This window comes from Malania oleifera, chromosome 12 (assembly GCF_029873635.1).
Source record: "Malania oleifera isolate guangnan ecotype guangnan chromosome 12, ASM2987363v1, whole genome shotgun sequence".
Classification (NCBI taxonomy): Eukaryota; Viridiplantae; Streptophyta; class Magnoliopsida; order Santalales; family Ximeniaceae; genus Malania; species Malania oleifera.
In genome coordinates, this window is record NC_080428.1 from 71,775,284 (window position 1) to 71,791,322 (window position 16,039).

Here is a 16,039-nt window from a genome sequence, read left to right on the forward strand (position 1 = left end):
ATATATATATATATATATCCATATTTTACGATAACCGTAGATATACCTATAAATATTAGAAGTATCATGAATAGTATATTTAGAAAAAAAGTTATGTTAAGCAACGTAGGTATAAGCTATACTTTATATTATCTATATGTGTTTTCTCAGACTCAGTTATTTGCAGTACTTCTAAATAAGATTTTACAATTATTTAAACTCATTTACCACACACTAGCAATAGCATATTTCGTCTTACTGAACATTGTCTCATCCCAATGATTTAACATTTTTCAAGTGAACCAGCTAGGCGGGCAGATCAGGCTTGCAGATAGAGGGGACTACAGTACTACCCTGTCTATTGGGTGAGTGTTTTTAGGAGGTCATTTTTTAGTAGTCCCTAGGTCCAGATGAGGAAATTTTGGGAATGACTATGTATGCATATTCTGGAAATTTGGATACTCTGGTATTGTATATATTGATGTGGTTGTATGTATTATGCTTTGCGCTACATAGGTACTTTATTGAATTCCAAATTCCACGGTCCCTATCTGGTCTGCGATGATGATTTGGTTTTTATTAGAAGGTATTAGAGCAGTGAAATTTTACAGTTTATATATGTTGAAAAAAATGGCATGAAAAATCAGGTTGTTACAAAAAAGAATAAGAAAAGGGGAAAGAAATTAAAAGGGGCATCAGCAAGGTTTCATTGACGAACCCAGAGTCTTCGTTGATGAATGTCCTTCTAGGTATCATCGACGAAGTACACGTGTCTCATCGACGAGAAGATACCAAGAGTCAAAGAATTTTAGAGAATTTAACGTTCATCGACGAACCAGCCTCCTTGTCGACAAAGTGTCTTCATTGGCTCGTCGATGAATCACTTTAACTCGTCGATGAAGTCTAGCCTATAAATAGGCAATCTGTCATTTTCCAGCGTGATTTTTCTCTCCTCTCGCTCTCTCTCTCTCTCTCTCTTTCTCTTTCTCTCTCTACCCTATAGCCTTAACTCTCTTTTTCTCGCTTCGATTCTTGCTCTGTTAATGCCTGTTTTGATTATCATAAGCTACCATAGGATTCGTGGGGAGATTCTCTATAGCTTAACCAAACCGGATTGTTGATTTGAAGTACTTGGGCACCACTCCAAAATCAGGGTAATTAAGGTATTTTATGGTCTAAGTGCTCATTTGGAGTACTTAGGGCCTAGGAAGTGCTAAATGAGAAATATTGTAGGAGATAAGTAAATTGATTTGGGAAAAATGTGAATTTCAGGAGTCTTGAGTTTCGAACGCCACGAGCATAGGATTTGTGTTTTAACGGGCATCTCAATAAGTCAGGTAAGGAGAATAAATTATAATAGCTATTTTTGGAAAATGAATTGTTAATTTAAAGTATGTGAAAAATGAAATATGATATTTTTCCTTTGGTTATTATATTATAAATATTAGATAAAAATTGTGTGGCTTGAGAAATATAAGATAACAGGCTTATACTGGGAATGTAATTGAAATTGGGATACATGGTTTACGCTGAAGGAAACGAGATTATGAAATATATATATATATATATATATATATATATATATATATATATATATATATATAGACACGCACACACTGAACTGTTTTATATAGAAATGAAGTTATGGAAATTTAATTATGTTTCATAAGCATAATTGTGATGAAATGAGATTTTTTTATGGAAATGATGAAAAGAAGTATACAGAATGATTTAAAAAAAAACGAAGAAATGTGATATATATATATATATATATATATATGTGTGTGTGTGTGTGTGTGTGTGTGTGTGTGTGTGTGTGTGTGTGTGTGTGTGTGTGCAATTTACTGGGGAATAATGAAATGTGGTGCTGATATGTTTTACTAAGAAATGTTGAAATACGATAAATGAGATATATGTTATGAGAAGAATGAACAGAAAAATGATGGGAATACCACTGATGTGATGAGATGAATGTTAATACTGAACTATGAATACTGAATTGAGAATATTGAAATATGAATATGGAAATGTGGAAATGAGTACCCTGATGGGCTATTGTTGATTGAGAGCATGGTACCGTTGATAGTGAGGTGATAATGCAACCACACGGTCTCATGGAGTGTGTGGCGAGACAGTCAAATGGGCCTATGAAGGGTTGTGATACCCTTTTGGGGTCCGAACCAGGATTGGGTAGGTCATTTGTACTACAGACATGTTCCCCCTTAATCTAACCGAGTAGGCCAATCGTGGTTAGGTCCAACCTTCGAGTCGCACAACCTAGTCATGGGGGAAAGCATGACAATGAGATAGGAATATCCTCAAGGCAGCCATGAGTTATAGACACGTTGTGGATTTTATACTGGCAAAAACTCATGTGCTGGATTATGATTACTCATTACAGACACGATAATGAACAAACATGGGTTACAAGCACGCTGAGATACATATATGAGGATGCCCATGGGATGGAGTGTGAAAATGAAAATGAGAAGGAAAAGCTTATGAAAGTTATTGAGATATGAATATAAGATAGAAAAGCTTATGAAGGAAAATGTGAATATGACTTTGAGAAATAAGAAAGTACGTATATAATTATGAAAAATGATAAGAGAGATTTTGAGAAATACGTTTTACATACTTATATGATTATGAGTACATATCTCTATATATTCTCCTAGCTATTATATGTATTACAATGGAATGTGATGTGATGCAATTGAACTCATACTACCACACACTGTGAATAATTTATTCCATCTTACTGAGAGGTGTCTCACCCAAATATTTTAATATTTTAGGGAACCGTAACAGACTAGGAGATAGAGCTCTGAGATAAAGGAGAGCTAGTATCCTGATAGAGAGGGCAAGCATTTTGTGTTTGGGAATGTGTTTGTGTAGTTCCCTGGGATATGTTATGGACTTTTGGGGATGTTTATGGATGTTTAGAACTTTGACCATTTGTATTCTGGATGGTATGTATATATGGACTTCCGCTGTTAGGTATGTTTTTATATAATGGACTGATTACCCAGTATCCCACTTCAGGTCAGGTTGTGTTGATATGGTATCATAGTTGTGACATGGCAGGTGTTGGATTAATATTTATTATTTACTAGAGATGGAAAAAAATGGTATGAAAATAGGGGCGTCATAGTTTGGTATCAAAACTTAGGTTGCTAGTTTCTGCAAACTCTAGTAAACAACGGAATACAATATCAAAGTATAGGAATGGATTTTGATGAGAATAGGGGATGGGTAGACTGGGATATGAATCAGTCATTGTGGAGGATAAGATTGGAATTTAGGGTTCTCTCTTGTGACCTAGAGGCAGGAGTTCCGTGATTGTTTCTGTGATTTTCCTAGGGTGACAACTTCAAGAAAACGATAGTAAACTGTCGTCGGTTCGTGTTTCTATGTGGTAGGATTGAATCTTAAATTGGGATTAAGGATGTTAAATGGTTATAGAATAATATTTTATGGATCCTAGTTTGTTTAGTGTATTAGTGGTATTATGAGGATAGATTTCTAAGACTATTTTATATCATTTTCAAGACAGAGCCTAGAAGTAGCAGTGCATGTAACGACCAGCTTAATTTATCATATAATAATACGAATTTTATAAGTAAGTCAACCCGAACCCGTGGGTAACGGGGACACCTGTCATTCACAGCGGAACCTAGGCAATAGTAAATGTAAAACATACATCATCATAACCACAAAAGATATAATACCAGAGTTAACTATAATCCATAAATATGGTGTTTATATACATCTCAATACAAAACATATATGCATATCTAGGAACCCACAACTCAAATCTACTGTTCCTAGACAAAACTTACCCTCCTAATAGGGTAGTAACACACTAACTCAACGACGGCCTCGATTTGCCGATCCTTCTAGGTTTCCTGAAATTCATTTAATGTCTGGGGGTGAGACACTTCTCAGTGAGGAAAAATAAACTAAATACAATTGTGTGGCAACATGAACATTTAATGCAGTTATACATATATAGTACATTTCATATACCTGAAACATTCATCATAAAATATTGGATAATCATATACTTTCGTATTTTCTAATAAATCATATAGTTCATAAAATTTCTAGTATAGTTGATAATACTGAAAACATACCCAAGACGAATAGCTAGCTGGTGTCATGTATTACCCCCCATGACGAGTTGTGCAGCCTGAAGGCGAGACCCGACAATGGTTGGCCGACCATTACCGAGTCAAAAATGTCTGTAAGTACGATGGGCCTGCCACACCTTAGTCTAGACTGTCAGGTGGACATCTACAACTCTACACTGAAGGCCACATCAACTATCCCTCTCCCACCCCCTCGTGGGGCAGTTAGCACAAATCTAAACATAGATATCTGATCTATATAGCTATGGTACCGTGCTCCTGAACTGAATTAAACTAACATTTGGGTTCTAATATCATATAGTACATGATAATATAGCATTCAACATAAATGGATTGATAGCATTTCTATACTTTTATAAATACGACCTTACACCAAATGTTTCGTAAATATGGCCTCGCGCCGAATATTTCATAAACACGGCCTTGCGTCGGCTATCAATCACAGCCTTGCGCCGAAAATCTTATACATATCATTTTGAGTAAATAAGTCTTTTATGATGTACTTCAAAATCATCATATACTACATTATTTCATAATTACTGAAAACATGCTTATTCGTAAAATTGCCATAATATAATACGTATCATGTAAAAATATTATTCATGTCATACAATGTTGTGTAAAATCATACTTTTCATTCTAAAATTACATTTCTTATATAACAGCAGTATTCTCCCAAATATGCATTTTCTAAATAATATTCAAATATAAAACATGATTTTCTGAAAATTAATTTGCTGATAAATAATACTAATTTACATGCAAAAATAACTGCTTTAGTTTATTCCCTTACCTGGTACTGAAAAGAAACCCCCTAATTTCACTCGTCCTGCACCCGCAGGGTTCCCTATTCAACACCCTGAATTCAACAACTCCCAAAACTAAATTTCAATATTTTCACATGAATATCATTTCCTATAACTATGAAAAGACCAAATTTTGAATATTTAGCCTTACCTCGAATCAGGGATGAATTTTGAACTAGCCCCACCGACGATCCACTCCGGCAAATATGCAAAGAACTTCCCTAGGAGTGTCGTGGTGGCTTCAGATCGTTGAACCGGTGTAAATCTGGCCCAAAAACTAAGCGAGAAGGAGGAGAAACTGAAGGGAGGAGAGAGAAAGAGTGAATTTCCTAATTTTTCTGCGTTCAAAACTGAGTTTCACACTATTTATACTAGGGGCTTCATCAACGAGCGATGTCACCTCATTGACAAGGTCAATAGGCAATTAATCAACGAACTCTCCCCTTCGTTGACGAAATTCATAGTCGCCCCAAAAATCCTCTCGGTATCTTCTCGTTAACGAATTTCTCCTTCGTTGACGAGCTCATAATGCAACGTCGTCGACGAACGCTTCAAGGTCAATACGCAATTAATCGACGAACTCTCCCCTTCATCGACAAAATTCATAGTCGCCCCAAAAATCCTCTCGGTATCTTCTCGTCAATGAAATTCTCCTTTGTCGACGAGCTCATAATGCAACGTCGTCAACAAACGTGAAGCGTTCGTCAACGAAGTAGGCTGTGCCCCCTTTTCCCTGTTTCCACTTTTCCACTCTCTTAATTATTCTTCGGGTCATTACATTCTCCCCTCCTTATAAAATTTCGTCCTCGAAATTTACTACTCATACAACTCATCATCCCTTAAAGGCAAAATGGTCTACTTATTTTATTACTTACCCTCGAATACCGTGGTTTACGTTCCAAGTCCTGGGAGATTACATATATCAAAAGAAAATTTCCCTCAAAACTAAACTACCACTTACTAATTAAAGCATTACATGTACTTGCAAAAGAAACATAACATATTTACTCACATTTCTTAATCACATCTAGAATTTTTAGAATAATTGCGGGTATTTCTGTCTAATCTGTTCCTCGAGCTCCCAAGAAGCCTCTTCTACTGTGTAATTCCTCTATAGAACCTTTACCAGACGAATCTTCTTATTATGTAGTTCTTGTTCTCTTCTGTCCAGAATCTACACGGGTACCTCCTCATAAACTAGCGAATCACTGAGCTCTAACTCACCATAACTGATAATATGAGAAGGGTTTGGGACGTATTTTCTCAACATAGAAACATGGAATAAGTCGTGCATCCTAGATAATGCAGGTGGCAAAGCTAGCCTATAGGCCATCAAACCCACTTTCTCTAAAGTCTCAAATGGACCGATGAACTTAGGGCTAAGTTTACCCTTCGTACCAAACCTCATAACCCCTTTCAATGGAGCTATCTTCAAAAATACATGATCACCCACATCGAACTCCAAATTCCTGTAGTGATTATCGGCATAACTCTTTTGTTGACTCTGAGCTGCATTGATTGTATCCCTAATGAGTCAAACCTTATTGTACGCCTACTGTACAAGCTCTGGTCTCACAACTCACCACTCACCCATCTCATCCCCATATAATAGAGAATGACATTTTCTACCCTATAGAGCTTCAAATGGTGTCATGCTGATGCTAGACTGGTAACTGTTATTATATGCAAACTCTACCAGTGGCATAAACTGATTCCAGTTACCCCCAAAATCTAATACGCATGCTCGGAGCATATCTTTTAATATATGTATCATCCTCTCAGTCTGCTCGTCTGACTGAGGATGGAATGTCATGCTAAATGATACCTGAGAACCTAGAGCTTCCTACAAGCTTCTCCAGAACCGTGATGTGAAACGCGGGTCTCGATCTGCCACTATGGACACAGGCACTCCGTGAGAAGAAACTATCTCCTAGACGTAAATCTCTGCCAAATGGTTGAGGGGATAGTTGATCTTGATAGGGAGGAAATGGACGGTCTTAATCAACCGATCTACTACCACCCAAATCGCATTCTGGCCATGCGATGTTGATTGTAACTCTGAGACAAAATCCATAAATATATGATCCCACTTCCACTCTGGGATAAATAATGGCTGCAACTGACCCGCTGGCCTCTCGTGCTTAGCTTTTACTTGTTGGCACGTCAAGCACTGGGTTACTTACTCAACAATCTCTCTCTTCATACCACTCCACCAATAAAACTCTCGTAGATCCTTGTACATTTTTCATACGGCCAGGATGAATTGTCTACAAAGATCTTGAGCCTCCTGTTGGCCTTACAAGGTTTAATACTCCATTTTGATGCTAACAAACAAGTAGGATTTAACATGCTTTAGTTGAGTGTTGTGTTTTCTCGGGAATCCATATTGAAGGTACTCATGTAGCATGAATCAAAGTCTGATAGTATGGATCAAAGTCTGAAGACCATAAGAGCATAATGATTAAATAAGATCAACATGAGAGCTCAAAGTTCAGACTATTCTGAGAGATCAGAGACTAGCAACAACAACAAAAAAAGTTCAGAGCAAAGGAGAATTTTTTAGCACTTAGGACAAGTCTTTGTAAGTACTTTAAGTTTATTCAGGTATGAAATTTTTATTTTGAAGCACATTAGGAAAATAGACTTAGAGACCTTAAGATAATACCTTAGAATATGTTTTCAAAGTTAAAACAAATTTATATTCCAAGTAACAATGAGAGAGAAATCAAAAAGTGACTAGAAAAGAAAATCATTCAGTTGACAGACGACTGTGTGTTAATAGGCAGACGACTGACTAAATTAACAAGGCTTAAAATTGAAACACAAAAACCTGACAGACGACTGTCAAGGCTCCCATAGACGACTGTCAGTGAAAAGTGAGAAGGTTGTGAAAGTTTCACTAGACGACTGTCCACTCTCTATGTTATTAATAGGCTTAAAATTATATATGGACAGACGACTGTCATCATATGAATACACAACTGTCACCTTATATTCTGATGACAGACGACTGCCACTCAAGGGATAGACGATTGTCACCTTTCTGCCTATGATTTTCACAGTTATATTAAATGGACAGACGACTCTCAGGACTTCACAGTCGATTGCCTCCCGGCATTTTTCTATTTTCCAACGGATATAATTTTTGAAATTCAAATATTTGGAAACTCAAATAAGTTTAATATATGGAAACAAGTCTAAGTATCCTTTGAGGAACAAGCAAGAAGGTTTTATACATCTATAAATACCCCTAAAGACACATTGATTTAATCACCAAGATCATTAAGAACTCACAATCTGCTATCATACTCTCTCTCATTCTGAATTTCTGAAAGTGCTTCATATAGATCTCATCCTTGCTCGAAATTAAAAGAAGTTCTTGCTGAATCTCACTGTGTTTGATCATTGAGTTGTTGATTCTTTCATTGAAAGATACCCATGGTGATAAATTTCTGAGAGCTTCATTCTGAAATTCATATTTTGAATTTACTGAAGTGCATTAGTGTTTTAAATTTGTACTAATCAGCTCTTTGAGGAGCAAGTTCTTGTATGTATTGTTTTTCTATCTTTGTAACAGGGCTTGTTTACGATTTGAGTAATTGAATCGTTGGACCAAACAAGAGGAGATTGTTTGGAGAATGTGGGCTCTAGCCTTACCCAAGGAGTGATTGTAATTGTTTTTGTTCCGGCTGATAAAAGAATGGTAATAGTGAATCCTTTGGCGGTTTGGCTAAGGGCGAGGACATAGGCTGTGTTGAAGCCGAACCTCGTAAAAATCCTTGTGTTCTTCTTTCTCTACTCTACTCTTTATTTTTAAATGATATAATCTGCGTGGTTGTTTTAAATTTCAATTATAAATGTTTGGTTGTTAAATAGACTGGAAGGTAATTCATTTTGGATAAATCAGCATTGATTGCGGAAACCGAAAGGGACTATGTTGGTTGATTATCCTTGACTTATTAATCTGAAAGTTTATTTAAAAACTAAACATTGGGAAGAAGAATAATTGTGATACAAGGCTTATACTGAGTGCAGCAAATTTTCACATATATTGTTACATATATTGAAAGTTTGATCTTGTTGTGATTGTTTCTAAGATTTACAACTTAAAAGAACTAATTCTAAAGGAACAATTTTTTAAAAACCAATTCACCGCCCCCCCTCTTGGGAAGCTATTCCTAATTTCAATTGGTATCAAAGACTAGTTATAGTAATTCCTAATTAGAAACTATAAAAAGATCAAATGGCAAATATAGGAGTAGCACCATTTAGTGATGGCCAATCCTCAGCTCGTCCACCAATTTTCTGTGGATATAATTATACATTTTGGAAAAAGAGAATGCAAATCTATCTCCAACACATGGATTGGAAAGCATGGAAAGTAGTTGTGGATGGAGACCTTATTCACACTAAAATAGTTGATGGAAAACAGATTCCAAAAGAAAAAAAGGATATGATCGATTTAGACTATAAAATGCTTCAAATCAATTCAAGTGCTATAAATACTTTATACTGTGTCTTAGATGCTAACGAATTTAATAGGATCATGGCATGCAAGACGGCTAAAGAAATATGGGACAAATTAGAAGTGACATATGAAGGAACTATTGATGTTAGAGACAATAGGATAGACATGTTAACAAGCGAATATGAAGCATTCAAGATGAATTCCGATGAAACAATATCAAGTATGTACACAAGATTTACCCATATAATAAACTCCTTAAGTGCCTTAGGGAAAACCTATACTACCTACGAAATGATCAGAAAAATCCTAAGAGGTCTTCCCTCAATATGGGAACCAAAGGCTGCAACTATCACTGAAGGTAGAAACCTTAAGACTACCACTTTAAATGAACTTTTGGGTTCATTTCTTACCTATGAAATGGCCTTAAAAGAAAGGAATCCTGAACTAAAGCATAAAATATCTATTGCACTAAAAGCGTCTAGCCACAGCTCTAGTGAAGAGGAAAATGAGACAAGTGGCTTAGATCAAGATGAATTAGCATTCATCACTAAGAGACTAGGCAAGTTCTATAGAAGAAATAAGAGGTTTCCTAAGAAGTTCAATAAAAAGAAACCTGAAAAAGGAGAGACAAATAGGAAGGAAAATAAAAGTAAAAATGAACCTCCAATATGTTATCACTGCAAGAAACCAGGGCATATCAAACTAGATTGTCCGTTGCTCAAGAAAAACAAGAAGAAAAAGAAGGAAGCTATGAAAGCTATGTGGGATGATTCAAGCTCCAACGAGACAGAAAATGAATGAAGCTGACAAGAGATGGCAAACATATGTTTCATGGCGAATGAAGAAGAGGTAAACTCCTACTATTCCTCTACAGAATCTCACAATGAGTCGTGTGATGAGTCATGTGACAGCATGTCTTCCTATAAGGAATTGCAAGCTGAGTTGTTTTCTTTGCATAAGAGATTCATAAAAAATTTTAAGAGAAATATAACTTTGAAAGATCAAAATAAAGAACTATTAAAGCAACTTGAATCATTCAAAATCATTGAAAAAGAAAAAGACACTTTTATTGAGAAGTTAGAAGAAGAAGTAAATAAAGTAACTCAAGAATTAAGCAAAACTCATAAAGATAATAAAAAAGATTTGGAAGTAAATGAACTCAAAAAGGCAGTAGAGGATAAAAAAAAAATTATCTATAACTTTACCAAAGGAAAAGAAAACTTTGAAAAGATGATTGGACAGCAAAGGCTTCATAGAAACCAAGAAGGTATAGGCTATAATGGTAAAGCAAATAAAAGGAACAAAAAGTTATATATGGGATACTTTGTTAAGGAAGCTAAGTATTATGCTAGTACTTCATCAAACAACAAACATGAACACACCATAATACTTCATCAAACAACAAACATGAACACACCACTTGCTATATGTGCAAGACTAAAGGTCATGTAATGTTTAACTGCCCACTAAAGAGAAAATATGTTAAAGTGCAAGGGGAATGGAAAGTCAATAATGGAACTAACAACAAAACAAAGAAAATTAAAAAAATTTGGGTTCCAAAGACTAACACAAAAAATCCTCCATTGTAGGTATGCTTTAGAACAATACCGTCAACGGATAAATGGTACTTGGACAACGGGTGCTCAAGGCACATGATCGGTGATAAGACCAAGTTCACTACATTAAAATAAAAGGATGGAGGATACGTCACCTTCGGCGATAATGCTAAAGGTAAAATCATTGGCATCGGTAAAATTGGTAAAGAACCTTCACTCACTATAGATAATGTGCTATTAGTAGAAGGATTAAAACATAACCTTTTAAGTATTAGTCAATTAAGTGATAAAGGGTTCGAAATAATCTTTAAGAAAGAAAAATGTGTTATTCAAAATCTTAAGAACAATGAAACCTTGTTTATAGCTCATAGTTTAAACAATGTCTATTGTATAAATTTTGAGAACTTAGTAAATCAAAATGTAACTTGTTTGGCAGTAATGAATGAAATAAGTTGGTTATGACATAGGAAACTAGGACATGCTAGCATGGACCTATTATCCAAATTATCAAAGAAAAATCTTTTCAAAGGACTACCTAATACAAAATTTATAAAAGACAAGATATGTGATGCATGCCAAAAAGGAAAGCAAGTTAAAACAAGTTTCAAAAAGAAAAAATACATATCTACAAAAAGACCCCTAGAATTGTTGCATCTAGACTTATTTGGTCCAACTAGAACCTCAAGTCTAGGAGGAAAACAATATGCTTTTGTAATAGTGGATGATTATTCAAGATTCACTTGGGTATTATTTCTACCAAACAAAGATAAAGCCTATGACATGCTTATTACATTATGTAAGAAATTACAAAATGAAAAGGGTTATAATATAACAAGCTTTATGGGTGATCAAGGTAGGGAATTTAAAAACAAAAATGTTGAAAAATTATGTAATGAATATGGAATAAACTATAATTTTTCTGCACTTAGGACTCCACAACAAAATGGAGTTGTAGAAAGAAAAAATAGAACTCTACAAGAAATGGCGAGAACAAAGTTGAATGAAAATAATCTACCTAAATACTTTTGGGTAGAAGCTGTAAATACAGTATGCTACATTGTAAATAGGGTATCAATAAGATCAAAAATAAACAAAACACCATATGAACTTTGGAAAGAAAGAAAACCTAATATTTCCTACTTTCATGTATTCAGATACAAATGTTTTATTCTTAATACTAAAGATGATCTAGGAAAATTTGATGCAAAATTTGATGAAGGTATCTTCCTAGGGTACTCTATAAATAGTAAAGCTTATAGGGTTTATATTAAAAGAACCTTTACTATTATGGAATCAATGCACATAACATTTGATAAATCAAACAATCATGATAATAAAAATGAGAATGATGAAAAAGAAGATACTCCACAAAAAGAAGAAGATCTTGAAATAAAAGAAGAAATCAATAATGATGCTCCAAATGAAAACCTTACAGAAAATCTGAAGCTTCGTAAAGAATGGAGAAATGATAAAAATCATCCAAAAGAACAAATTCTTGGTGAAACTTCAAAAGGAATAACCACTAGAGCCTCATTAAAGAATATCTGCAACCATTATACTTTTTTATCTCAAGATGAACCCAAGAATATTGAAGAAGCCTTAAAAGATGACTCTTGGATCATAACTATGCTGAAGGAACTAAATCAATTTGAAAGAAGTCAAGTATGGAAAGTTATACCTAAACCCAAAGACAAGTCAATCATAGGAACTAAATGGGTGTTTAGAAATAAAAAGGATGAAACTGGAGTAGTTGTAAGAAATAAAGCTAGTCTTATAGAACAAGGTTACAATCAAGAAGAAGGCATTGATTATGAAGAAACCTTTGCCCCTGTAACAAGAATGGAAGCAATAAGGATGCTTCTTGCCTATGCAGCCTATAAAGACTTCAAATTATACCAAATGGAGGTAAAAAGTGCATTTCTAAATGGCTATATTAATGAAGAAGTCTATGTTAAACAACCTCCAAGTTTTGAAGACTCTAAAAATCCAAATCATGTATTTAAGTTAACTAAGGCCCTATATGGATTGAAACAAGCTCCTAGAGCTTGGTATGATAGGCTAAGCAAATTTTTACTCCAAAATAATTTTTCAAGAGGAAAGATAGACAACACTTTATTTATAAAAACCAAAGATAATAATATGCTTATAGTTCAAATTTAAGTTGATGATATTATATTTGGAGCTACTCATGAAGATTTGTGTAATGAATTTGCTAAAACTATGCAGAGAGAGTTTGAAATGAGCATGATGGGAGAATTAAATTACTTTCTAAGTTTGCAAATCAAACAAGATAAAAATGGAACTTTCATAAATCAAACTAAGTATATTAAAGACATGTTAAAGAAGTTTGATATGGAAGAAAGTAAACCTATAGGAACACCCATGAGCACTTCAACTAGTCTAGACAAAGATGAAAAAGGGAAACAAGTTGATACCAAACATTATCGAGGTATAATAGGAAATTTACTTTACTTAACATCAAGTAGACCAGATATAATGTTCAATATGTGTATGTGTGCTAGGTTCCAATCGGCTCCTAAGGAATCACATCAAACAACAGTAAAACGGATCCTTAAATATTTGCTAGGCACACTAGATTTAGGGTTATGGTATCCAAAAGGAACTGATTTCAAAATGATGAGTTATTCAGATGCAGATTATGCAGGCTGCAAAATAGATAGAAAAAACACTAGTGGGACTTGCCACTTTTTTAGGATACTCATTAGTTTTATGGTTTTCAAAGAAACAAAATTTCATAGCATTATCTACAACTGAAGCAAAATACATAGCAGCTGGGAGCTGTTGTGCTCAAATTTTATACATGAAACAACAATTAAGGGACTTCAAAATTCAATACCAAACAATCCACATAAAATTCGATAATACAAGCGCGATAAATATTTCAAAGAATCCGGTATCATATTCAAGAACTAAACATATTGATATACGTCGTCACTTTTTAAGAGATAATGTAGACAAGAAAGAAATAGTTCTTGAATTTGTAAATACTCATGCTCAATTAGCTGATATATTTACCAAACCATTAGCTGAGGATCAATTTATATTTATTCGACAAGAATTAGGCATGTTACATATAAGAGAAGTTAACTAAAAAAGGAAGAAGTTCAGTTTGGTCAGGACAGACGATTGCCAGGGAGCTAACAGATGATTGGCAGGCTACTGTCAGTATAAAATACAATAGATAGACGACTGCCAGTGAGTTAGCAGTCGACTGGCAGGCTACTGTCTGTGGACAGACGACTGTCTCGCGGCGGGTTGTACTTTTTACTTAAAAACATGATTTTTAAACCCTACAGACGTCTGTCCATTCGTCTTCCTTCCTCTAAAACATCTTCTCTTCTAATTTCTTTCAGTTCTTTCTCTCCCAAGCTTCAAAAAATGATTATCGATCATATCCTACTCCATACATATCTAGGGTTTCTACTTATCAAGATGGTTCGTACCAAAACTGTAGGAAAAAAGGACAAAGCCTCTTCGTCTTCTTCAAAGCCTACAAGCAACGATGACATAGAAAAATGGCTTGTCTCTTCGCACGCAAAATCATTGTATCAAAATCACCTATCTGCTATTGAACCGATGTTTTGTAAGATTTTAGATGCTACTTTCTTTGAAGAAAATTTTCCTGAAATTTTAGAAATATTCAAAGCTATAGGATGGGACAAGTTTATCCTTCATCAAGTAAAAAGGTATTATCCAGATCAGATTAAGATTTTTTTACTCTAACTTGGTTAAGAAGGAAGATAGAATTACTTCTGAAATTTATGGTCAAAGGATTACACTTACCCCACACTCGTTACGGAAAATTCTTCATATTAAGCATGGGAATTTTGAGTGTGCACCAGTTGAGAAGCATTGGACCAAGGAACAAGGATTTACACCACAAGAATTTCTGCCTCTTGTGATGAATGATGCACCTGTGTATTTTGGACATCCTCCACCATACAAGCAGCTTAATCTTTAGGCACAAATTATGCATAAGATTGTTGCATACAACATAATTCCGAGGTCTGGATCCTTTGATCACGTGTCATATTTTGATTGTTTTGTTATGTGGTGCTTACTAAAAGGGAAGAAACTAGACTTATCCAGTATCATACTGAAGTGGATGGTGAAGCTTAAATCTCCTAGAATTGGGCTTCCATACGGTGGTATTCGTTCCTTAATCTTTACCCATTTTCAAGTCCTCTCTCCAGCTTCAAAAATAGTAAAAAGAACCCATTATCATGTTTTCTCATCTACTACATTGAAACGAATGGGTTACAAAAAGTATATCAAGGGCTGGATGTTCTAAGGCAATAGACCAGCAAGACCTGCACCTGAAGAAAGGAGTCCAGCTCCTGAAGAAGCTGATATGCCACCTTGGTTTGTTCCATTTTATCAAAATTATACTAGCTTCAGTTCCGAAATGCGAGAAAACTTTTCTTCTATTCAAGATAAACTCTCCACCATTGATGACAAGTATACCTCATTAGACACTCGTATTGCTAAGATAGAGCATCATGTCATTAAACATGACACTGATTCAGATGATGAAAATAGTAAAAATTATGCTGAGGAAGAAGAAGAAGAAGTCTTTATATGTATTTTGTGTTGGTGTTTTTGTTATTTTGTATGTTACACATTCTGAATGTAGTTTGTTTTTGTTGTAAAAAGGGGGAGTATATGTAAGCAAAGACTATAAGTCTTTATATGTATTTTTTTTCTAGTTCTAAAAATCTTAACTTTTGCAATGCTTTGTTATCAAGTTGATGTATTATAAGTTCTAATGTTAATGATAACTCTGGAAACTTTGCAAGTTCTAATTTGAGTATGCTGATTGACAGGGGGAGTATTATGAGTTATGACTTGAGCATAATTCTTAATCAATTGATGTTAATACATTAACACTGGTCACACATACTCAAATTGATATTTGCCCTTGATCATTATATACTCAAATTATATTTATTGATTGATGTCAAAGGGGAAGAAGTGTTTACACTTTAGCAAAAATTTTGCTTGAACTTGAAAAGAGCATGAATGATATTGATGAAGCATGAATGATATTGATAAAGCATG